Source organism: Heterodontus francisci, chromosome 2, assembly GCF_036365525.1.
Source record: "Heterodontus francisci isolate sHetFra1 chromosome 2, sHetFra1.hap1, whole genome shotgun sequence".
NCBI lineage: Eukaryota > Metazoa > Chordata > Chondrichthyes > Heterodontiformes > Heterodontidae > Heterodontus > Heterodontus francisci.
In genome coordinates this window covers 221951126-221976573 of record NC_090372.1, presented here as the reverse complement: position 1 = coordinate 221976573, position 25448 = coordinate 221951126, and positions in this window count along the sequence as shown.

Below are 25448 nucleotides of genomic sequence, written 5' to 3'. Positions count from 1 at the left end.
CTGCACCACTGTGCTGAATCATTGGGCTTTTGTTCATTCGAAAGAAGCAGGTTAGAAAGTGTTTAATATTGAGTGGATGGAACAAGGTAGATAGAAACAGACTGTTTCCAGTGACTGAGGGGGCCAGAACGTATGGGGGGAATCATAGATTCAAGATGAACTCATTGAATCATCCAGCACAGAAGGATACCATTCAGTCTATTGTGCCTGTGCTTACTCTTTGAAAGTACTATTCAATTTATAGGGTTGTAGTCGTTTACAGCATAGAAGGAGGCCATTTGGGCCGTCTTGCCCATGCCGGCTCTCAGAGGAGCAATCCAGTCAGCCCTACTCACCCGACCGATCGCTGTAGCCCTGCAAGTTTGCTTCCTTCAAATGCCCATCCATCCAACGTCCTCTTGAAGTCATTGATCGTCTCAGCTTCCGTCACCTTTTGTGGGCGGCGAGTTCAAGGTCATCACCACCCGCTGTGTAAAAAAGTTCTTCCTCATATTCCCCCTGCATCTTTTGTCCAAAACGTTCAATCTGTGTCCCCTAGTCCTTGTACCATTTGTTAATGGGAACAGTTTTTCCTTGTCTAATTTATCTAAACCAGTCATAATCTTGTACACCTCTATCAAATCTCCCCTCAATATCCTTTCCTCCAAGGAGAACAACCCCAGCCTCTCCAACCAAACCTAATCCCCCTTCACTGGAACATTTCTACTAAATCTCCTCTGCAGCCTCTCAAGGACCCTCACATCCTTCCTGATGTGTGGTGACCAGAACTGGGGCCGAACCAGAACTTTATAAAGGCTCGGCATAACTTCCCTGCTTTTGTACAAAATGCCCCTATTTATGAAATCCAAGTTCCCATATGTTTTACTAACCACTCTCTCAATATGTCCTGCCACCTTCAGAGATTGATGCACACGCACCCCCAGGCCCCTCTGTTTGTGCACACTCTTTAGAACTGTACCATTAGGTCTATATATTTTTTTATTCATTCATGGGAAGTGGGCGTCGCTGGCTAGGCCAGCATTTATTGCCCATCCCTTAATTGCCCTTGAGAAGGTGGTGGTGAGCTGCCTTCTTGAACTGCTGCAGTCCATTTGGGGTTGGTACACCCACAGTGCTGTTAGGAAGTTCCAGGATTTTGACCCAGCGACAGTGAACATAGAACATAGAACATAGAACATACAGCACAGAACAGGCCCTTCGGCCCACAATGTTGTGCCGATCCTTTGTCCTCTGTCAAGGACAATTTAATCTATACCCCATCATTCTCCTTTATCCATATACCTATCCAAAAGCCTTTTGAAAGTCCCTAAAGTTTCTGACTCAACAACTTCCCCGGGCAAGGCATTCCATGCCTCGACCACTCTCTGGGTAAAGAACCTTCCCCTGACATCCCCCTTATATCTCCCACCCTTCACCTTAAATTTATGACCCCTTGTAACGCTTTGCTCCACCCGGGGAAAAAGTTTCTGACTGTCTACCCTATCTATTCCCCTGATCATCTTATAAACCTCTATCATGTCACCCCTCATCCTTCTCCTTTCTAATGAGAAGAGGCCTAGAATGTTCAGCCTTTCCTCGTAAGACTTATTCTCCATTCCAGGCAACATCCTGGTAAATCTCCTCTGCACCCTCTCCAAGGCTTCCACATCCTTCCTAAAATGAGGCGACCAGAACTGCACACAGTACTCCAAATGAGGCCTTACCAAGGTCCTGTACAGCTGCATCATCACCTCACGGCTCTTAAATTCAATCCCTCTGCTAATGAACGCTAACACCCCATATGCCTTCTTCACAGCCCTATCCACTTGAGTTGCAACTTTCAATGATCTATGCACATAGACCCCAAGGTCTCTCTGCTCCTCCACATGCCCAAGAACCCTACCGTTAACCCAGTATTTTGCATTCATGTTTGTCCTTCCAAAATGGACGACCTCACACTTTTCAGGGTTAAACTCCATCTGCCACTTTTCAGCCCAGCACTGCAACCTATCCAAGTCCCTTTGCAGACGACAATAGCCCTCCTCGGTATCCACAACTCCACCAACCTTTGTATCATCTGCAAATTTACTGACCCACCCTTCGACTTCCTCATCCAAGTCGTTAATAAAAATCACAAACAGGAGAGGACCCAGAACTGATCCCTGCGGCACGCCACTGGTAACTGGGCTCCAGGCTGAGTATTTACCATCTAAGACCACTCTCTGCCTTCTATCAGTTAGCCAATTCTTAATCCAACTGGCCACATTCCCCACTATCCCATGCCTCCTGACTTTCTCCATAAGTCTACCATGGGGGACCTTATCAAATGCCTTACTAAAATCCATGTACACCACATCCACTGGTTTACCCTCATCCACTTGCTTGGTCACCTGCTCAAAGAATTCAATCAGGCTTGTGAGGCAAGACCTACCCCTCACAAAACCGTGCTGACTGTCCCGAATCAAGCAGTGTCTTTCCAGATGCTCAGAAATCCTATCCCTCAGCACCTTTTCCATCAACTTGCCTACCACCGAAGTAAGACTAACTGGCCTGTAATTCCCAGGGTTGTTCCTATTCCCTTTCTTGAACAGGGGCACAACATTTGCCACCCTCCAATCACCTGGTACCACCCCCGTCAGCAGAGAAGATGAAAAGATCATTGCCAGCGGCTCTGCAATTTCATCCCTTGCTTCCCATAACATCCTTGGATATACCCCGTCAGGCCCGGGAGACTTGTCTATCTTCAAGTTATTCAAAAACCCCAACACATCTTCCCTCCTAACGAGCACTTCCTCGAGCTTACCAGTCTGTTTCACACCGTCCTCTTCAGTAATACACCCCTTCTCGTTCGTAAATACCGAAGAGAAGTACTCATTCAAAACCTCACTTATCTCTTCCGGCTCAACACACAGTCTCCCGCTATTGTCCTTGACCGGACCTATGGTCCCCCTAGTCATCCTCATATTTCTGACATACGCGTAAAAGGCCTTGGGGTTTTCTTTTATCCTACCCGCCAAGCATTTTTCATGCCCTCTCTTAGCTCTCCTAATCCCTTTCTTCAGATCCTTCCTGGCCATCTTGTATCCCTCCAGAGCTATGCCTGTGCCCTTTTTCCTCAACTTTATATACGCATCCTTCTTCTTCCTAACAAGACTCTCAACCTCTCTTGTCAACCACGGTTCCCTCACATGACCATCCCTTCCCTGTCTGACAGGGACATGCTTATCAATGGCCCCTACTATCTGCTCCTTGAAAAAGTTCCACATTTCGACCGTGCCCTTCCCTGCCAGCATATGCTCCCAACTTATGCTCCTCAGTTCCTGCCTGACAGCATCATATCTACCCTTCCCCCAATTGTAAACCTTGCCCTGTTGCACATACCTATCCCTCTCCATTACCACAGTGAATGCTACAGAATTGTGATCACTATCTCCAAAGTGCTCGCCCACCAACAGCTCTATCACTTGCCCTGGTTCATTACCTAGTACCAAATCCAATATTGCCTCCCCTCTGGTCGGGCAGTCTACATACTGAGTCAGAAAAGCTTCCTGGACATACTGCACAAACACTACCCCATCCAAACTATTCGATCTAAAGAGTTGCCAATCAATATTTGGGAAGTTGAAATCCCCCATAATTACTACCCTGTGACTTCTGCTCCTTTCCAAAATCTGTTTCCCAATCTGCTCTTCCACCTCCCTGCTGCTATTGGGGGGCCTATAGAAAACTCCCATCAAGGTGACTGCTCCTTTCCTGTTCCTGACCTCAACCCACAGTGCCTCAGTCGGCAGATCCTCCTCGAAAATTCTTTCAGCAGTTGTTACACTATTTCTAACTAACAATGCCACCCCCCCACCTCTTTTACCACCATTCCTAATCTTATGAAAACATCTATAACCAGGTACCTCCAAAAACCATTCCTCCCCCTCACCTATCCACGTTTCAGTGATGGCCACAACATCGTAGTCCCAAGTGCCCATCCACGCCTTCAATTCACTCACCTTATTCCTGATGCTTCTTGCGTTGAAGTATACGCACTTTAACCCTTCTCCGTGCCCATCTGTCCTCTGCGACAGTGCTACCTTCCCCAATACCTCACTACACTCTTTGTCTTTCTGAGTGGACCCACTGGTCCCTGGATTACAAGTCCGGTTCCCATCCCCCTCCCAAACTAGTTTAAACCCTCCCGAACAGTACTAGCAAACCTCCCTCCCAGGATATTGGTGCCCCTCTGGTTCAGATGCAGCCCGTCCTGTTTGAACAGGTCCCATCTTCCCCAGAATGCAGTCCAATTATCCAAGAACTGGAAGCCCTCCCTCCTACACCATTCCTGCAGCCACGTGTTCAGCTGTGCTCTCTCCCTATTCCTAGCCTCACTATCACGTGGCGCCGGCAACAAACCAGAGATAACAACTCTGTCCGTCCGAGCTTTCAGCTTCCAGCCTAACTCCCTAAACTCACTTCTAACATCTGTGCCACCCTTCCTTCCTACGTCGTTGGTGCCAATGTGCACCACGACCTCTGGCTGCTCCCCCTCCCCTTTAAGGATCCTGAAGACGCGATCACAAACATCACGGACCCTGGCACCAGGGAGGCAACAAACCATCCGTGCGTCTCGCCTGCGCCCACAGAACCGCCTGTCCGTACTCCTCACCATCGAGTCCCCGATGACTAGTGCTCTCCCATTCTCCCTCCTTCCCTTCTGAGCCACAGTGCAGGACCCCGTGCCAGAGGCCCGGTCACTGCAGCCTGCCCCCGATAGGCCGTCCCCCCCAACAGTATCTAAAACTGTATACTTGTTGTTGAGGGGAACGACCACAGGAGATCCCTGCACTGACCTCTTCCCACCTCTAACTGTTACCCAGCTGCCTGAAGGAACAGCAATATAGTTCCAAGTCAGGATGCGACTTGGAGGGGAATTTGCAGGTGGTGGTGTTCTCATGCATCTGCTGCCCTTGTCCTTCTAGGTGGTACAGGTCGTGGGTTGGAAGGTGCTTTCGAAGGAGCCTTGGTGAGTTGCTGTAGTGCATCTTGTAGATGGTACACACTGCTGCCACTGTGCCTCATCCTATCCCTTCTGCCAAAATGCATCACCTCAGATTTCCTTGTATTAAATTCAATCTGCCACCTCTTGCGATTGGAAGCCTGTGACCAGTGGTGTACCACAGGGATCGGTGCTGGGATCCTTGCTGTCTGTAGTGTACATTAAAGATTTAGATGTAAATATAGGAGGTATGATCAGTAAGTTCACAGATGACATGAAAATTGGTGGTGTTGTAAATAGTGAGGAGGAAATCCTTAGATTACAGGACGATATTGATGGGCTGGTAAGATGGGCAGAGCAGTGGCAAATGGAATTTAATCCTGAAAAGTGTGAGGTTATGCATTTTGGGAGGACTAACAAGGCAAAGGAATATACAATGGTTGATAGGACCCTAGAAAGTACAGAAAGTCAAAAGGACCTTGGTGTACTTGTCCATAGATCACTGAAGGCAGCAGCACAGGTAGATAAGGTGGTTAGGAAGGCATATGGGATACCTGCCTTTATTAGCCGAGGCATAGAATATAAGAGCAGGGAGGTTATGATGAAGCTGTATAAAATGCTAGTTAGGCCACAGCTGGAGTACTGTGTACAGTTCTGGTCACCACATTATAGGAAGGATGTGATTGCACTGGAGAGGGTGCAAAACAGATTCACCAGGATGTTGCCTGGGCTGGAGCATTTCAGCTATGAAGAGAGACTGGATAGGCTAGGGTTGTTTTCCTTGGAGCAGAGAAGGCTGAGAGGGGGCCTGATTGAGGTGTACAATATTATGAGGTTAGATAGGAGGAAACTTTTTCCCTTAGCGAAGAGGTCAAGTACAAGGGGGCATAGACTTAGGGTAAAGGGCAGGAGGTTTAGGGGGGATTTGAGGAAGCATTTTATCACCCAGAGGGTGGTTGGAATCTGGAACGCACTGTTTGAAGAGGTGGTGGAGGCAGGAACCCTGGCAACATTTAAGAAGTATTTAGATTAGCACTTGAAACGCCAAAGCATACAAGGCTACGGGCCAAGTGCTGGAATATGCGATTAGAGTAGTTGGGTGCTGTATGGCCAGCACAGACACGATGGGCTGAAGGGCCTGTTTCTGTGCTGTATAACTTTATGACTCTATGACTCGGCCCATTCTGCTAGCCTATCTATGTCCTTTTGCAGGTGGTTTATATCATCCTCACTGTTTGCCAATCCCCCAAGTTTGGTATCATCGGCACATTCTGAGATTCTACTCTATATTCCAATATCCAAGTCATATATATACAGCAAAACAGCAGTGATCCCAGCACTGACCCTTGGGGAAACACCACTGTCTACCACCCTCCAGTCTGAAAAGCAACCATTTATCATGACTCGCTGTTTTCTGTCCTTAAGCCAATTTTTTATCCAATTGGAAACTGACCTCCTATTCCATGAGCCTCAGTTTGTTAACCAACCATTTACGTGGCACTTTATCAAATGCTTTCTTCAAATCCACATAAAGAACATCCACTGCGTTCTCTTCACCAACCTTCTCTGTTACTTCATCAAAAATTTCAAATGGATTAGTCAAGCATGGCCTGCCTTTTACAAATTATCCCAGTTCCCTGGCTTTTTCCCCATAGTCCTGTAAATTTCTCCTTTTCAAGTATTTTCCCAATTCCCTTTTCCCAGTTACAATTAAATCTGCTTCCACCTGCTTTGAGACAGTACGTTCCAGATATGAGATGTAGAGAAGGAGACTGGAGACACTGCTACACAGAGAGTGCAGTGGGATTCACTCCCAAGATTAGTGGTTGGGGCAGAAACTGTCAACATTCCGAGTTGCATTGGATTGGGATTGGGTTGGGGTGGGGGGGGGAAGAGATACGGGAAACCGGACAGGTAAATCTGATTCGGGTTATTCGGTCACTTGGTGGGTCGGGGGCCAGCAGGAGCTAGTTGGGCTGAACGGACAGTAGCATAATGGTAATGTTACTGGGTCAGTAATCCAGAGTCTAGATTTATGTATGGGAGGCATGAGTTCAAATCCCACCACGGCAGCTGATAAAATTTAAATTCAATTAATCAAATGAAACTAGAATGAAAACCTAGGCTGGAATTTTACCTGTCCCGGCAGGTCCGCAGTCTGGGAAGGCGGAAGCTTAGCTGCCGCCTCGATCGAGCACTAACTGACCATAAGGTCTCGGTGGCGGATTACTGGTTGAAAAGGGTGTGGGAGGGTGAGGGGGGGGTGGGGCTAGAACTGGCAGAAGGTGCTGAAAGTCATGTAAAAGGGTTTTCAGCACTTCAGTGGCTCTGAAAGGGAGGAGCTAGAGCTGAACACTAGGCATCTACCTGGCTGAGGGGGAAAGGAATGCCATTGTAATTAAAGGGCCAACTCAGTCAATATCCAGAAATCTACCTGAGAACATTGGAGGACCAGAACCCACTTGCAGTAATGGCAGAGAGAGCCAACCGCATGGCCCCAAGTTTCTCAGACGACTCCCTGCATGTCCTCCTCCAAGAGGCTGAGGCAAGGCAGGAGGTCCTCTTACCAACAGACAAAAGGAGGAGGCCTCCCCGGGTCACCAAGAAGGCGTGGTTGCTGGTTGCGGAGGTCAGTAGCTGCAGGGTTGTGAGGAGGACATGGCTCCAGCTCTGCAAGCAGGTCAACGACCCTCTGTGTTCTGCCAGGGTAAGGGACATGTTTCAGTCATCGTTGCTTTGAAGTTCTTTCTTTCTTTTGGGCCTCCTTATCTCGAGAGACAATGGATACGCGCCGGGAGGTGGTCAGTGGTTTGTGAAGCAGCGCCTGGAGTGGCTATAAAGGCCAATTCTGGAGTGACAGACTCTTCCACAGGTGCTGAAGTTATACGGGAAGGTTAACAGGGGTTGATGCTGCAAAGTGGAAGCCATACATCTGGAGTGAATGACTGCAGCCCTGTCATGGGCCATAGGCTGGGCACATCTGAGATGCACAATGGTCCAGAGCTGATTCAAGCAATGAAGCTTGCTCATGAGTTCAAACTCTCAGACATGTGACCACACTGCAGTCCATGACATGTCCTTCAGAGCGCAGTGTCACTCACACCTGATCATTCTGTTTTCCCCTGCAGGTGAAGCACAGCAGTGGCCAGGCAGCATCTCCAGGGCTCACCCATCCACCTCTGAGGAAGCAGAGACCTCAGCAGGGTGCAGCATCACATCCTTTCCCCACATCAGCTCAGATGCAGTCATCTCGGTCGGGATGTGTGCCTACTTGGATTCGTGGTCACAATCTGTGCCAGCACCACACAAGTGCCAGACCAGCTACCAGAGGCGGTATCGGCTGATGTCTCTGACAATCGAAGGACTGTGGGAGGCCAGGCCAGTGCAGAGCCACATGCTCATAATGAGCCTCTGCGGACGTCCATTCGGCGGGTGTGGTGTGAGGTGCATGGAGATCTGGCAGAGTTACCAGAGATGATGTGTGCTCTGGCTCAGACTTTGGAGATCTCCATCCAGACCATGAGTACCACACAGTCCCTGTCCTCTGAGCGACTGGCTGCCTCCATTGACAGATGGGCAGCTACAGTGGAGGGCCTGACCCAGGAGACAGTGAGCTCGATGCAACAGTGCCTCAGCAAGTTGTCAACAAGGCTCCCACGACATCCAACAGCTGCTCATCCCTCTGAGGTCAGAAGGGAGGCCCAATGGAGCCTCGCGAAGGCACAGGATGAACAGCTGTTTGCATCTGGGGGCTCCTCTCAGGGCACTCCTGATGTGTACAGCGGTTCCTTGTTCCCTCTGCCAGTGACAGTAGCACCTCAGAATCCCAGCGTTATAGAGGGTGGTCCTGAGACTGTTCAGGGTCACCTTAACATACCGGGTCCCTCACGGCCTCAGGCAGTCAGAGGACGACCACCAAAGTCATCCCAAGCCACAGGGCAGCCTGAACAGACACCTGCCGTGTCTACGGCGAGTGAGCATCGACACACGTGAGCACTCGCAAACATTTCAAGAAATCACATCAACTGCATTAGAGTCACTGGTGCAATTTAGAATTGTTTATTTCCTGTTAGACTTCAAACAAAATTATTAAATTTCTCACTTGGAATTGTTATCTGTCTCAAGTCAATGTGCTGTTTTAGGCAATCTTTTTATTCTGCATGAAATGGAGACTTGGGGGAGTTGCCATGTTGGGCCGTGTAGTGTTTGAGGGAGAAATGGGGCGTTCACAGCTGAGATTTATGTCTGCAAGTGATGTGAGGGCCTGAATTCAGACTGACCTGTCAGTCCCTGAGTGATGAGCCTCCGATCAGGAGAAATGCCTGCGTATTAGAGCCTCCTTAGCCTCTCTTGCATGCAAATCCTGCAAATTTCTAACTCCTTCCCACCGACGTTCAGTGGCTGTGCCTCCTCCTCATCAACACTTTCACCCTCCTCGTCTGAGGATGCCTCGTGCTGAACAATGTCCTCAGCCTCCAGGGCCCACCCCCCACTCCCTGCAGTGCCAGCTTATGTAAGGTGCAGCAGACGAGAACAATGCGAGATACCCTTGCTGGCGGGTACTGAAGGGCACCACCCGAGTGATCCAGGCACCTAAATCTCATTGTCAGAAGACCTGTGGTCTGCTCTATGGTCACTCTGGTGGTCACATTGTAACATTCCTCTGCTTCATTCCATTGGTTCCTCACCGGTGTCATCAGCCGTGTCTTCAGCGGGTAACCCCTGTCACCATGTATCCACCCTTGCAGGCACTTGGGTGGCTGAACAGTGCTGGCACCTGGGAGTGGCAGAGAATGAATGCATCGTCACTGCTTCCAGGATAAGGAGCACATTCCTGTAATATATCCTTACAGTCATCACAGACAAGTTGCACATTCATTAAGTGAAAACCCATTCAATTAATGAAGGGCCCTGACTGACCTGCAAGTGATCTAATGGCCACATGTGAACAGTCAATGATGCCTTGGACCATGGGGAGCCCAGCGATGGTGCTGAAGCCTCTGTCTCTCTCGGCCTGACTGACGTAGTCTGTCTGGAACTTGATGAACTGGTTGGCATGCCTAATATGGCATCAGTTACCACTTTAATGCAGTGATGTGCTGATGACTGCGAGACTCCACACACGTCTCCTGATGAAGCCTGGAAGGAGCCTGATACGTAGAAGTTTAGAGCGACTGTTAGCTTCAATGTGACTGGCATTGGATAGCCACCCACGCAGTTGGAAGTGACCTCCACTGCTAGTTTCTCACACAGAGATGTGACAGTCTGTCGGGACAGGCACCGTCTTCTACAGCACTGGCACTCCGACATCTGCAGAAAGCTCAACCGTGGGCAGTAGACCCTGCCTGCTGGATAGACTCGACTCCTGACAGGTGGTTGCTCCTGGCGCACTCTCTGACCTTCTGCCCCTCCCCCGTTACCAGGCTGCACTTGGCCAGCAGGTCACTGATTCCCCCCGGCCACTGGTCCTCCTGTCCCTCCTTGTTCTCTTCCTCAGTAGCTGAGCTTCCTCCAGAATGGACAATTCCCATGGCTGCTGTGTCTCAGAGAGGTTATGAGGACAGATATTTGCAGCCTGCTGCAAAGAACAACCCCTTTCCCCTACACAGAACAAAGCAGTGATGGTGAGGCCCGACCAGGAGTTTAACTCACTCTGGTAAACCGTGGTGAGTGAGAAATAATAGCCCCAACTTTGCAATCAACTCAGAAATCAAACAAAAAGAAATGAAATAAACAGTACCTCTAACTCCTTCACCGACAAACGGGTTGCTGCTTTTTTAAAGCTGCCGAGTTCCCGACTCTCTCTTCGACTCGTTTGACAATGGTAAAATTTAACGGCTGATGTAAGATGGCTGTCGATTGGCTTTTCGCCAACTCGCCCGCCGTCCGACCTGCGTAAGATGGGGATTGGGTGTCATGGTGGTGGGGACACAACCCAACGTCATCACCTGCCATTTTTCAGTTCGGCCGCCTCGGAGGACCCCAGATTTGAGCAGGTGAAATCCCAGCCCTATTCTCAGTAATGGTGGCAATGAAATTACCAGATTGTCGTAAAAACCTTGAGGGAAGGAAATCTGCCGTCCTTACCTGGTCTGGCCGACATGTGACTCCAGACCCACAGTAATGTGCTTGGTTGACTGTTAATTGCCCTCTGAAATGACCTAGCAAGCCAGTTATAGTATCATTGATGGCACAGAAGGAGACCATTTGGCCCATCAAGTCCATGCTGCCTCTCCATGGAGCAATCCAATCAGTCCCACTCCTCCACTTGATCCCTGTAGCCCTACAAGTTTATTTCCTTCAAGTGGCCATCCAGTTTCATTTTGAAGTCATTGAGTGACTCTGCTTCCACTACCCTTGTGGGCAGCGAGTTCCAGTTCATTACCACCCGCTGCATAAAAAAATTCTTCCTCATGTTTCCCCTGCATTCCTTGCCCAAAACCTTCAATCTGTGTCTCCTAGTCATGGTACCTACCATTAATTAATGGGAATAGTTTTTCCTTTTCTAACTTATCTAAGCCTGTCATAATCTTGTACACTTCTATTAAATCTCCCCTTAATCTCCTTTGTCGTAAGGAGAACAACCCCAGCTTTCCCAACCTAACATTGTAACTAAAATCAGTTGTACCAAACGGCTTTAGAAAAGTCGAAAAGGAATAAAATCGAACACACCAAGTGGCATCGACCTGGACACCAGAAACGACAACGGCACATCCTGCCCACTCAACCCGACAAAGTCCCCCTTGGTACATCTGGGGACTTGTGCCAAAATTGGGAGAGCTGTCCCACAGAATAGTCAAACAACAGTCTGGTATAGTCATACTCACGAAATTATACCTTACATACCTTACGATGTTCCAGAATCCTCCACCACCATCCCACTGGCAGGACAGACCCAACAGAAGTGGCAGCGCAGTGGTGTCTAGTCAGGAGGGAGTGGCCCTGGAAAACCCAATATCGACTCCAGAGCCCATGATGACTCATGGCATCAGGTCAAACATGGACAAGGAAACCTCCTGCTAATTATCACCTACTGCCCTCCCTCAGCTGATGAGTCAGTACTCCTCCATGTTGAACACCACTTGGAAGAAGCACTGAGGGTAGCAAGTGCGCAGAATGTACTCTGGGTGGGGGACTTCAATGTCCATCACCAAGAGTGGCTCGGAAGCACCACTACTAATGGAGCTGGCCGAGTCCTCAAGGACATAGCTGCTAGACTGGGTTTGTGGCAGGTGCTGAAGGAACTAACAAGCGGACTTCATTCAGGCTTTTGATAAGGTCCCGTATGGGAGATTGGTTAAGAAGGTAAGAGCTCATGAGATCCAGGGCAATTTGGCAAATTGGATCCAAAATTGGCTTAGTGGCAGGAAACAGAGGGTAATGGTCGAGGGTTGTTTTTGGTGTACCACAGGGATCGGTGCTGGGACCCTTGCTGTTTGTAGTGTACATTAATGATTTAGACATGAATATAGGAGGTATGATCAGTAAGTTCGCAGATGACACAAAGATTGGTGGTGTCGTAAATAGTGAGGAGGAAAGCCTTAGATTACAGGACGATATAGATGGGCTGGTAAGATGGGCAGAGCAATGGCAAATGGAATTTAATCCTGAGAAGTGTGAGGTGATGCATTTTGGGAGGACTAACAAGGCAAGGGAATATACAATGGATGGTAGGACCCTAGGAAGTACAGAGGGTCAGAAGGACCTTGGTGTACTTGTCCATAGATCACTGAAGGCAGCAGCACAGGGAGATAAGGTGGTGAGGAAGGCATATGGGATACTTGCCTTTATTGAGCCGAGGCATAGAATATAAGAGCAGGGAGGTCATGATGGAGCTGTATAAAACGCTAGTTAGGCCACAGCTGGAGTACTGTGTACAGTTCTGGGCACCACACTATAGGAAGGATGTGATTGCACTGGAGAGGGTGCAGAGGAGATTCACCAGGACGTTGCCTGGGCTGGAGCATTTCAGCTACAGAAACATAGAAAATTAGAAGCAAGAGTAGGCCATTCGGCCCTTCGAGCCTGCACCACCATTCAATACGATCATGGCTGATCATCCAAACTCTGTAACCTGTTCCCACTTTCTCCCCGTATTCCTCGATCCCTTTAGCACTAAGGCAAGGCAAGGAAGAGCAAGGCTGGTAAGTTTAGGGAACATTGGTTGACGAGGGATATTGAGGGTCTGGTCAGGACAAAGAAGGAGGAATATGTCAGGTATAGGCAGCTGGGATTGAGCGAGTCCCTCGAGGAGTATAGGGGATGTAGGAGTACAGTTAAGAAGGAAATTAGGAGGGCGAAAAGGGGCCATGAGATTTCCCTGGCAGATAAGATAAGGGAGAATCCTAAAAGATTCTATAAATATATTAAGAGTAAAAGGGTAGCTAGGGAGAGAATAGGTCCCCTTAAGGATCAGTGTGGTAATCTATGTGTGGAGTCACGGTAAATGGGCAAGGTCTTAAACGAATATTTCTTGTCCGTATTTACCGTGGAGAAGGTCATGGAAGCTAGTGAGTTCAAGGGAGGGAACAGCGATATCCTGGAGCATATCAACATTACAAAGGAGGAGGTGTTGGATGTTTTGAAGCGCATGAAGGTGGATAAATCCCCAGGGCCTGACCAGGTGTATCCTAGGACACTATGGGAAGCAAGGGAGGAGATTGCTGGGCCCCTGGCAGAGATTTTTGGATCATCATTAGCCACGGGTGAGGTAGCGGAAGACTAGAGGATACCTAATATTGTGCCTTTATGTAAGAAGGGCAGCAGGGATAAGCCAGGGAACTACAGGCCGGTGAGCCTTACATCAGTGGTGGGAAAGTTATTGGAAGGGATTCTGAGAGACAGGATTTATATGCATCTGGAAAGGCATGGTCTGATTAGAGATAGTCAGCATGGCTTTGTGCATGGGAAATCATGTCTCACGAATTTGATTGAGCTTTTCGAGGAGGTGATCAAGAGGATTGACGAGGGCAGGGCGATGGACGTTGTCTACATGGACTTTAGCAAGGCCTTTGACAAGGTCCTGCATGGTAGGCTGGTCCAGAAGGTTCAAACACCCGGGAGCCAGGGTGAGCTAGCCAATTGGATACAAAATTGGCTTGGTGATAGGAGGCAGAGGGTGGTAGTGGAGGGTTGTTTTTCAGATTGGAGGCCGGTGGCCAGTGGTGTGCCGCAGGGATCGGTGCTGGGCCCTCTGTTGTTTGTCATATATATTAATGACTTGGATGTGAATGTAGGGGCATGATTAGTAAGTTTGCAGATGACACCAAAATTGGTGGTATAGTGGACAGTGAAGAAGGTTGTCTAAGGTTACAACAGGATATAGATCAACTGGGAAAGTGGGCAAGGGATTGGCAAATGGAATTTAACGCAGACAAGTGCGAAGTGATGCATTTTGGGAAGTTAAACCAGGTCAGGACATATACAGTGAATGGCAGGGCCTGGGGAGTGTTGTTGAGCAGAGACACCTTGGGGTGCAAGTACATAGTTCCCTGAAAGTGGCAACACAGGTAGACAGGGTGGTGAAGAAGGCGTATGGCATGCTTGCCTTCATCGGCCAAGGCATTGAGTACAAGAGTTGGGACGTCATATTACAGTTGTACATAACGTTGGTTAGGCCGCATTTGGAGTAATGTGTGCAGTTCTGGTCGCCGCACTACAGGAAAGATGTGATTAAGCTAGAGAGGGTGCAGAAAAGATTCACAAGGATGTTGCCTGGTTTGGAGGGCTTGAGTTATAAAGAGAGATTGGATAGGCTGGGTCTGTTTTCCCTGGAGCGAAGGAGGCTGAGAGGGGACATGATAGAGGTATATAAAATTATGAGAGGCATAGATAGGGTAGATAGCCAGAGTCTGTTTCCCATGGTAGGGGTGACTAAAACTAGAGGGCATAGATTTAAGGTGAGAGGGAGGAGGTTTAAAGGGGATCAAAGGGGTAAATTTTTCACACAAAGAATAGTGGGTATCTGGAATGAGCTGCCTGAGGAGGTGGTGGAGGCAGGAACAGTAGCAACATTTAAGAGGCATCTGAACAGGTACTTGAATGAGCAAGGCATAGAGGGATATGGAATTAATACAGACAGGTGGGATTAGTATAGATAGGCATTATGATCGGCATGGACGCAGTGGGCCGAAGGGCCTGTTTCTATGCTGTATGACTCTGTCACTCTGTAACGATATCGAACTCTTTCTTGAATATATTTAATGATTTGGCCTCAACTGTTTTCTGTGGTAGAGAATTTCACAGGTTCAGCACTGTCTGGGTGAAGAAATCTCTCCTCACCTCAGTCCTAAATGGCTTACCCCTTATCCTTAGACTGTGACCCCTGGTCCTGGACTCCCCCGCCATCGGGAACATCCTTCCTGCATCTAGTCTGTTCAGTCCTGTTAGAATTTTGTAGGTTTCTATGAGATCCCCTCTTATTCTTCTAAACTCTAGTGAATACAAGCTTAATCGACCCAATCTCTCTCCATACATCAGTCCTGCCATCCCAGGAATCAGACTGGTGAACCTTCGCTGCACTCCCTCCATAGCAAGAACATCCTTCCTCAGATAAGGAGACCAAAACTGCACACAATACTCCAGATGTGGTCTCACCAAGGCCTTGTATAATTGCAGCAAGACATCCTTGCTCCTGTACTCGAATCCTCTCGCTATGAAGGCCAACATACCATTTGCCTTCTTAACTGCCTGCTGCACCTGCATGCTTATTTTCAGCGACTGGTGTACAAGGACACACAGGTCTCGCTGCACCTCCCCCTTTCCCAATCTATCGCCGTTCAGACAATAATCTACCTTTCTGTTTTTGCTACCAAAGTGGATAACCTCACATTTATCCAAATTATACTGCATCTACCATGTATTTACCTACTCACTCAACCTGTCCAAATCACACTGGAGCTTCTCTGCATCCTCCTCACAGCTCACACTCCCACCCAGTTTTGTGTCATCTGCAAACTTGGAGATATTTCATTTAATTCCCTCATCTAAATCATTAATATATATTGTGAATAGCTGGGGTCTGAGCACTGATCCCTGCAGTACCCCACTAGTCTGCCACTTGGAAAAAGACCCGTTTATTCCTACTCTTTGTTTCCTATCCATGTCAGTACCTTACCCTCAATCCCATGTGCTTTAATTTTGCACGCTAATCTCTTATGTGGGACCTTATCGAAAGCCTTCTGAAAGTCCAAATACACCACATCCACTGGTTCTCCCTTATCTATTCTACCAGTTACATCCTCAAAAAATTCCAGTAGATTTGTCAAGCATGATTTCCCTTTTGTAAATTCATGTTGGCTTTGTCCAATCCTATCAATGTTTTCCCACTACTGATGTCAGGCTAACTGGTCTATAATACTGTTTTCTCTCTACCTCCTTTTTTAAATAGTGGGGTTACATTAGCAATCCTCCAATCCATTGGAACTGTTCCAGAGTTTATAGAATTTTGAAAAATGACCAGCAATTTTTTTTTTATTCATTCATGGGATGTGGGCGTCGCTGGCCAGGCCAACATTTATTGCCCATCCCTAATTGCCCTTGAGAAGGTGGTGGTGAGCTGCCTTCTTGAACCGCTGCAGTCCATTTGGGGTTGGTACACCCACAGTGCTGTTAGGAAGGGAGTTCCAGGATTTTGACCCAGTGACAATGAAGGAACAGCGATATAGTTCCAAGTCAGGATGGTGTGTGACTTGGAGGGGAACTTGCAGGTGGTGGTGTTCCCATCTATTTGCTGCCCTTGTCCTTCTAGTTGGTAGAGGTCGCGGGTTTGGAAGGTGCTGTCTAAGGAGCCTTGGTGCATTGCTGCAGTGCATCCTGTAGATGGTACACACTGCTGCCACTGTGCGTCGGTGGTGGAGGGAGTGAATGTTAGTAGATGGGGTGCCAATCAAGTGGGCTGCTTTGTCCTGCATGGTGTCGAGCTTCTTGAGTGTTGTTGGAGCTGCACCCATCCAGGCAAGTGGAGCGTATTCCATCACAATCCTGACTTGTGTCTTGTAGATGGTGGACAGGCTTTGGGGAGTCAGGAGGTGAGTTACTCGCTGCAGGATTCCTAGCCTCTGACCTGCTCTTGTAGCCACGGTATTTATATGGCTACTCCAGTTCAGTTTCTGGTCAATGGTAGCCCCTAGGATGTTGAGAGTGGGGGATTCAGTGATGGTAATGCCGTTGAATGTCAAGGGGAGATTGTTAGAGTCTCTCTTGTTGGAGATGGTCATTGACGGGCACTTATGTGGCACAACTTCTACTTGCCACTTATCAGCCCAAGCCTGGATATTGTCCAGGTCTTGCTGCATTTCTACACAGATTGCTTCAGTATCTGAGGAGTCACGAATGGTGCTGAACATTGTGCAATCATCAGCGAACATCCCCACTTCTGACCTTTTAATTGAAGGAAGGTCATTGATGAAGCAGCTGAAGATGGTTGGGCCTGGGACACTACCCTGAGGAACTCCTGCAGAGATGTTCTGGAGCTCAGATGATTGACCTCCAACAACCACAACCATCTTCCTTTGTGCTAGGTATGACTCCAGCCAGCGGAGGGTTTCCCCCCTGATTCCCATTGACCTCAGTTTTGCTAAGGCTCCTTGATGCCATACTCGGTCAAATGCTGCCTTGATCATAAGAACTAGGAGCAGGAGTAGGCCGTCCGGATCCTCGAGCCTGCTCCGCCATTCAATAAGATCATGGCTGATCTTTTCGTGGACTCAGATCCACTTACCCGCGCTCTCACCGTATCCCTTAGTTCCTTTATTGTTCAAAAAGATATCTACCTTAACTTTAAAAACGTTTACTGAAGAAGCGTCAACTACTTCACTGGGCAAGGAATTCCATAGATTAACAACCCTCTGGGTGAAGAAGTTCCTTCTTAATTCAGTCCTAAATCTGCTCCCTCTAATCTTGAGCCTATGCCCTCTTGTCCTAGCTTCACCTGCCAGTGGAAACATCCTCTCTACTTGTATCTTATCTATTCCCTTCATAATTTTATATGTTTCTATAAGATCCCCCCTCATTCTTCTGAATTCCAATGAATATAATCCCAATCTACTCAGTCTCTCCTCATAAGCCAACCCCCACAACTCCGGAATCAACCTAGTGAACCTCCTCTGCACCCTCTCCAGTGCCAGTATATCCTTTCTCAAGTAAGGAGACCAAAACTGCACACAGTACTCCAGGTGCGGCCTCACCAGTACCTTATACAGCTGCAACATAACCTCTCTGCTTTTAAACGCAATCCCTTTAGCAATGAAGGACAAAATTCCATTTGCCTTCCTAATTACTTGCTGTACCTGCAGACCAACCTTCTGCGATTCATGCACAAGGACACCCAGGTCCCTCTGCATAGCAGCATGCTGTAACTTTTTACCATTCAAGTAATAATCCTTTTTACTGTTACTCCTACCGAAATGAATGACTTCACATTTATTAACATTGTATTCCATCTGCCAGACCTTTGCCCACTCACTCAATGTATCTATGTTCCTCTGAAAAGTTTCACAGTCATCTGCACACTTTGCTCTGCCACTCATCTTAGTGTCATCTGCAAACTTTAACAACCTGCACATGGTCCCCAACTCCAAATCATCTATATAAATTGTAAATAATTGCGGTCCCAACACCGATCCCTCAGGCACACCACTAGTGACTGATTGCCACCCAGAATAGCACTCATTTATCCCCACTCTCTGCTTCCTGTTAGTCAACCAATCCTCTATCCATGCTAATACTTTACCCCTAACGCCATGCATCCTTATCTTATGCAGCAGCCTCTTGTCGAAGGCCTTTTGGAAATCTAGGTACACCACATCCACTGGGTCCTCATTGTCCACCTTGCTCGTAATGTCTTCATAGAATTCCAAAAGATTTGTCAAGCATGACCTGCCCTTCATGAACCCATGCTGCGTCTGCCCAACGGGACAATTTCTATCGAGATGCCCTGTTATTTCTTCCTTGATAATAGACTCAAGCATCTTCCCCACTACAGAGGTTAAGCTAACCGGTCTATAATTCCCCATCTTTTGTCTACCTCCCTTTTTAAACAGTGGCGTCACATCTGCTGTTTTCCAATCTGCTGGGACTACCCCAGAGTCCAGCGAATTTTGGAAAATTACCACCAGTGCACCTGCTATTTCTCCCGCCATCTCTTTTAGAACCCTGGGATGCATTCCATCAGGGCCAGGAGACTTATCAATCCTTAGCTCCATTAGCTTGCCCAACACTACCTCTTCCGTAATAATGATTGTTTCCAGGTCCTCACCTACGTTCGTCTCTTTGTCAATTACTGGCATGTTATTAATGTCCTCCACTGTGAAGACCGATACAAAATACCTGTTCAATGCCTCGGCCATTTCATCATATCCCATAACTAAATTCCCCTTCTCATCCTCCAAAGGACCAACGTTTACTTTAGCCACTCTTTTTCGTTTTATATATTTATAGAAACTTTTGCTATCTGTCTTTATATTCTGTGCTAGCTTTTTCTCATGTTCCATCTTACTTTTCTTTATAGCTCCTTTTGTAGCTTTCTGCTGACCTTTAAAGTTTTCCCAATCTTCTAGTTTCATGCTGCTTTTGCCCACTTTGTATGCCTTCTCTTTCAATTTGATAGCCTCCCTTATTTCCTTAGACACCCATGGCAGATTACCCCTTTTCTTCCAGTCCTTCCTTTTCACTGGAATATACTTTTGCTGAGCACTTTGAAAAATTGCTTTGAAAGTTCTCCACTGCTCGTCAACTGTCCCACCGTAAAATCTTTGTTTTCAGTCCACTTTAGCCAAGTCCTCCCTCATTCTATTGTAGTCCCCCTTGTTCAAGCGCAGGACCCTGGTATTGGATTTTATCTTCACACTCTCCATCTGTATTCTAAATTCAACCATACTGTGATCACTCCTTCCAAGAGGATCCCTAACTATGAGGTCATTAATTATTCCTGTCTCATTACACAGGACTAGATCTAGGATAGCTTGCTCCCTCATCGGTTCCATTACATACTGTTCAAGAAAACTATCACGGATACACTCAACGAATTCCTCCTCAAGGCTACCCTGACTGGGCTGGTTGGACCAATCTACATGTGGATTAAAATCCCCCATGATAATTGCCATACCATTTTTACAGGCATTAGTTATTTCTTTGTTTATTGCCCGCCCCAATGTGATGTTATTATTTGGTGGCCTATAGACTACGCCTATCAATGACTTTAACTTCTTAGAGTTTCTAATTTCCACCCAAATGGATTTAACCTCATTCTCCATAGAACCTATATCATCTCTCAGCACCGCCCTGATGTCGTCCTTGAGTATCAGAGCTACACCACCTCCCTTACCTTCCTGTCTGTCCTTCCGAATAGTCTGGTACCCCTGGATATTTATTTCCCAGTCGTGACCAACCTGTAACCATGTCTCCGTAATGGCTACCAAATCATATTCATTCGCGATGATTTGTGCCGTTAACTCATCAACCTTGTTACGAATGCTACGAGCATTCAGGTAAAGTGCCTTTATGCTAGCTTTCTTACCCTCATGATTTCCAACATCTCTAATAATAACTCCTGAGTTATCCTTCCTTTCTGTTTCTTTCATCGTCTGCCTTGAACTTAAACCTTCCTGCACACATGTTAACCTGCTGCTTACCTTTTTATTTATCATCATACTCCCTGTCGTTTTCCCTTTCCCTTCCCCCCGACTCACTAGTTTAAAGTCCTAGAGACCACCCTATTTATCCGTTTCGCTTGAACACTGGTTCCAGATCGGTTCAGGTGGAGACCGTCCCATCGGTACAGATCCCCCCGGTTCCATACTGATGCCAATGCCCCATGAAATGGAACCCCGCTTTCCCACACCACTCCCTTAGCCACGTGTTTACTTCCCTAATATTCTTATCCCGAAGCCAATTTGCACGTGGCTCGGGCAGTAATCCGGAGATTATGACCCTCGAGGACCTGTTCCTTAATTTCGTTCCTAGTGCTTTATAATCCCCAAACAGGTCCTCCATCCTAGCCTTGCCTATGTTGTTAGTCCCAACATGGACCACAACAACTGGATCCTCCCCCTCCCGCTCCAATATCCTTTCAAGCCGGTCAGAGATGTCCTGCACCCTGGCACCGGGCAGGCAACACACCATGTGGGACTCCCGATCCGGCTTGCAAAGGATGTCAAGGGCTGTCACTCTCACCTCACCTCTTGAGTTCAGCTCTTTTGTCCATGTTTGAACCAAGGCTGTAATGAGGTCCGGAGCTGAGTGACCCTGGCGGAACCCAAACTGAGCATCACTGAGCAGGTTATTGCTAAGCAAGTGCCCCTTGATAGCACTGTTGATGACACCTTCCATCACTTTACTGATTCATCTACTATTTCTCGGGCCACTTACTTTAGTACTCTGGGATATCGATTATCAGGCCCTGGGGATTTATCAGCCTTCAATCCCATCAATTTCCCTAACACTATTTCCCTACTAATACTGATTTCCTTCATGCTGCAGCTGTACAGAACTTTAGTTAGGCCACACTTAGAATATTGCGTGCAATTCTGGTCACCACACTACCAGAAGGACGTGGAGGCTTTGGAGAGGGTACAGAAGAGGTTTCCCAGGATGTTGCCTGGTCTGGAGAGCATTAGCTATGAGGAGAGGTTGTATAAACTCGGGTTGTTTTCACTGGAACAACGGAGGTGGAGGGGCAACATGATAGAGGTTTACAAAGTTATGAGTGGCATGGACAGAGTGGATAGTCAGAAGCTTTTTCCCAGGGTGGAAGGATCAGTTACTAGGGGACATAGGTTTAAGGTGCGAGGGGCAAAGTTTAGAGGGGATGTGCGTGGCAAGTTTCCGAAGAAGGGTCACTGACCCGAAACGTTAACTCTGCTTCTCTTTCCACAGATGCTGCCAGACCTGCTGAGTGGTTCCAGCATTTCTTGTTTTTATTTCAGATTTCCAGCATCTGCAGTATTTTGCTTTTATTTCTTTACACAGAGGGTGGTGAATGCCTGGAACTTGCTGCCGGGGGAGGTGGTGGAAGCAAGTACGATAATGACGTTTAAGAGGCATCTTGACAAATACATGAGTAGGATGGGAATAGAGGGATACGGACCCCGGAAGTGCAAAAGCTTTTAGTTTAGGCAGGCATCAAGATCGGTGCAGGCTTGGAGGGCCGAATGACCTGTTCCTGTGCTGTACTGTTCTTTGTTCTTTGTTCTGTGAAGAGAGACTGGATAGGCTAGAGTTATTTTCCTTAGACCAGTGAGGCTGAGGGGGGGACCTGATTGAGGTATACAAAATTATGAGGGGCATTGATCAGGTAGATAGGAAGGGATCAATAACCAGGGGGCATAGATTTAAGGTAAGGGGCAGGAGGTTTAGAGGGGATTTGAGGAAAATGTTTTTCACCCAGAGGGTGGTTGGAATCTGGAACACACTGCCTGAAGAGGTGGTAGAGGCAGGAACCCTCACAACATTTAAGAAGTATTTACATGAGCACTTGAAACACCATAGCATACAAGGCTACGGGTCAAGTGCTGGAAAATGGGATTAGAATAGATAGGCTTGATGGCCAGCACGGATACGGTGGGCCGAAGGGCCTGTTTCTATGCTGTATAACTCTATGCCTCTATAAGGGAAAAACATACTTGACCTTGTCCTCACCAATCCGCCTGCCACAGATGCATCTGTCCATGATAGTATTGGTAGGAGTGACCAACGCACAGTCCTTGTGGAGACGAAGTCCTGCCTTCACATTGAGGATACCCTCCATCATGTTGTGTGGCACTATCACCGTGCTAAATGGGATAGATTTCAAACAGATCTAGCAGTGAAAAACTCGGCATCCATGAGGCGCTGTGGGCCATCAGCAGCAGCAGAATTGTACTCAACCACAATCTGTGACCTCATGGCCCGGCATATCCCCCACTCTACCATTCCCAACAAGCCAGGAGACCAACCCTGGTTCAATGAAGAGTGCAGGAGGGCATGCCAGGAGCAGCACAGGCATACCTCAAAATGAGGTGTCAACCTGGTGAATCTACAACACATCTGCGTGCCAAACTGAATAAGCAGCATGCGATAGACAGAGCTAAGCGATCTCACAACCAATGGATCAGATCTAAGCTCTGCAGTCCTGCCACATCCAGTAATGAATTAACCAACCGGAGGAGGAGGCTCCACAAACATACCTAACGATGAGGAAGTCCAGCACATCAGTGCAAAAGAGAAGACTGAAGCATTTGTAACAATCTTCAGCCAGAAGTGCCGAGTTGATGATCCATCTCAGCCTCCTCCTGAAGTCCCCAGCATCACAGATGCCAGATTTCAGCCAATTCGATTCACTCTGCGTGATATCAAGAAATGACTGAAGGCGCTGGATTCTGCAAAGGCTATGGGCCCTGACAATATTCCGGCAATAGTACTGAAGACCTGCGCTCCAGAACTTGCGGCACCCCCTAGCCAAGCTGTTCCAGTACAGCTACAACACTGGCATCTACCCGCCAATGTGGAAAATTGCCCAGGTATGTCCTGTACACAAAAAGCAGGACAAGTCCAACCCGGCCAATTACTGCCCCATCAGTCTACTCTCAATCATCATTAAAGTGATGGAAGGTGTCATTAACAGTGCTATCAAGCAGCATTTGCTCAGCAATAACCTGCTCAGTGACGCTCAGTTTGGGTTCCGCCAGGGCCACTCAGCTCCTGACCTCATTACAGCCTTGGTTCAAACATGGACAAAAGAGGTGAACTCAAGAGGTGAGGTGAGAGTGACTGCCCTTGACATCAAGGCAGCATTTGACCAAGCATGGCATTAAGGATCCCTAGCAGAATTGAGTCAATAGGAATCATGACAAACTATCCACTGGTTGGAGTCATACCTAGCACAAAGGAAGATGGTTAAACATTCACTCCCTCCACCACCGACACACAGTGTGGACCATCTACAAGATGCACTGCAGCAAGTCACCAAGACTCCTTAAACAGCACCTTCCAAACCTGTGACCTCTACCACCTAGAAGGACAAGAGCAGCAGATGTGTGGGAACATCACCACCTGCAAGTTCCCCTCCAAGTCACGCACCATCCTGACTTGGAACTATATCGCCGTTCCTTACTGTCACTGGGTCAAAATCCTAGAACTCCCTTCCTAACAGCACTGTGGGTGTACCTACCCCACATGGACTGCAGCGGTTCAAGAAGGCAGCTCACCACCACCTTCTCAAGGGCAATTAGTGATGGGTAATAAATGCTGGCCTGGCCAGCAATGCCCACAACCTATGAACGAATATATAAAAAACCTTTCTCTGGTTACTTATTCCACATCGCCAGATCCTTTGGGTAAGAGCTTTCAGCATCCCTTCTCATTCCTACCCTCCCAGTTATAAACCCGACTGGTGACAGTCACTAACTTTGACTGGGTCATTTCTTCTTGCCAATTCCCCACGATCTGAATTTCTGCTGGTTTGCTGCCTCTGGTCTGTGCTCAGACTATGGGAAAGGCCGGAGCTGCTGGTTATCACTCTGGACTCTACCCAGTAAATAACATTGTTCCGATATATCAGAAAACACACATACCAGACTTCAATAATATCTTCAGTTCACGACCTGTCCTGGGCAAAACAACTATTACACAATACAAACTACAAAACTTGTGAAACAGTCAGTAATCAATTAGATGCCAAATTCATCTGGCTGGGGAATCTAATACACAGGGTCACAGTCTCAGGATAAGGAGTCGGATATTTAGCACTGTGATGGGGAGATATTTCTTCACTCACAGGGTCGTGAACCTTTGGAATTCTCCACCCCAGACGGTGGTGGAATGCTCCATCATTGAATACATTTGAGGCTGACGTTGATCGAGTTTTGGATACAAAGGAATACGGGGATAATGCAGGAAGGTGGAGTTGATGTAGAAGATCAGCCATGATCATATTGAATAGCAGAACAAGCTCAACGGGCCAAATGGCCTATTCCAGCTCTGATTACTTATGTTCATTTGAATATCCTTAAATGTGAGGCGGATATGTTTGTCATATGAGTAAGGAGTGGATAATGAACTCTGATGACTGATAGGGCAGTGAGTGACTACACAGAGCTTACCAGCTTGTGTCTTTGTGATGAAATAAGGACTGTGTTGCCGTACAGTCATATACGGGATATAGAAAGAGGCCATTCATCCCATTGAGACCATGCCAGCTCGCTGCACAGCAATCCAGTCAGTCCCACTTGCCCACTCGAACCCAGTAGCTTCGTAAGTTTATTTGCTTCAAATGACATTCCAATTTCCTTTCAAAATCGCTGATTGTCTCCACTTCCACCACCCTTGTGGGCAGTGAGTTCCAGATCATTAACACTCGCTGCATAAAAAACTTTCTTCCCTCACATTCCCCCTGCATCTCTTGCCCAAAACCTTCAATCTGTGTCCCCTAGTCCTTGTACCATTAGTTAATGGGAACAGTTTTTCCTTGTCTAATTTATCTATCACTGTCATAATCTTGTACAAAACC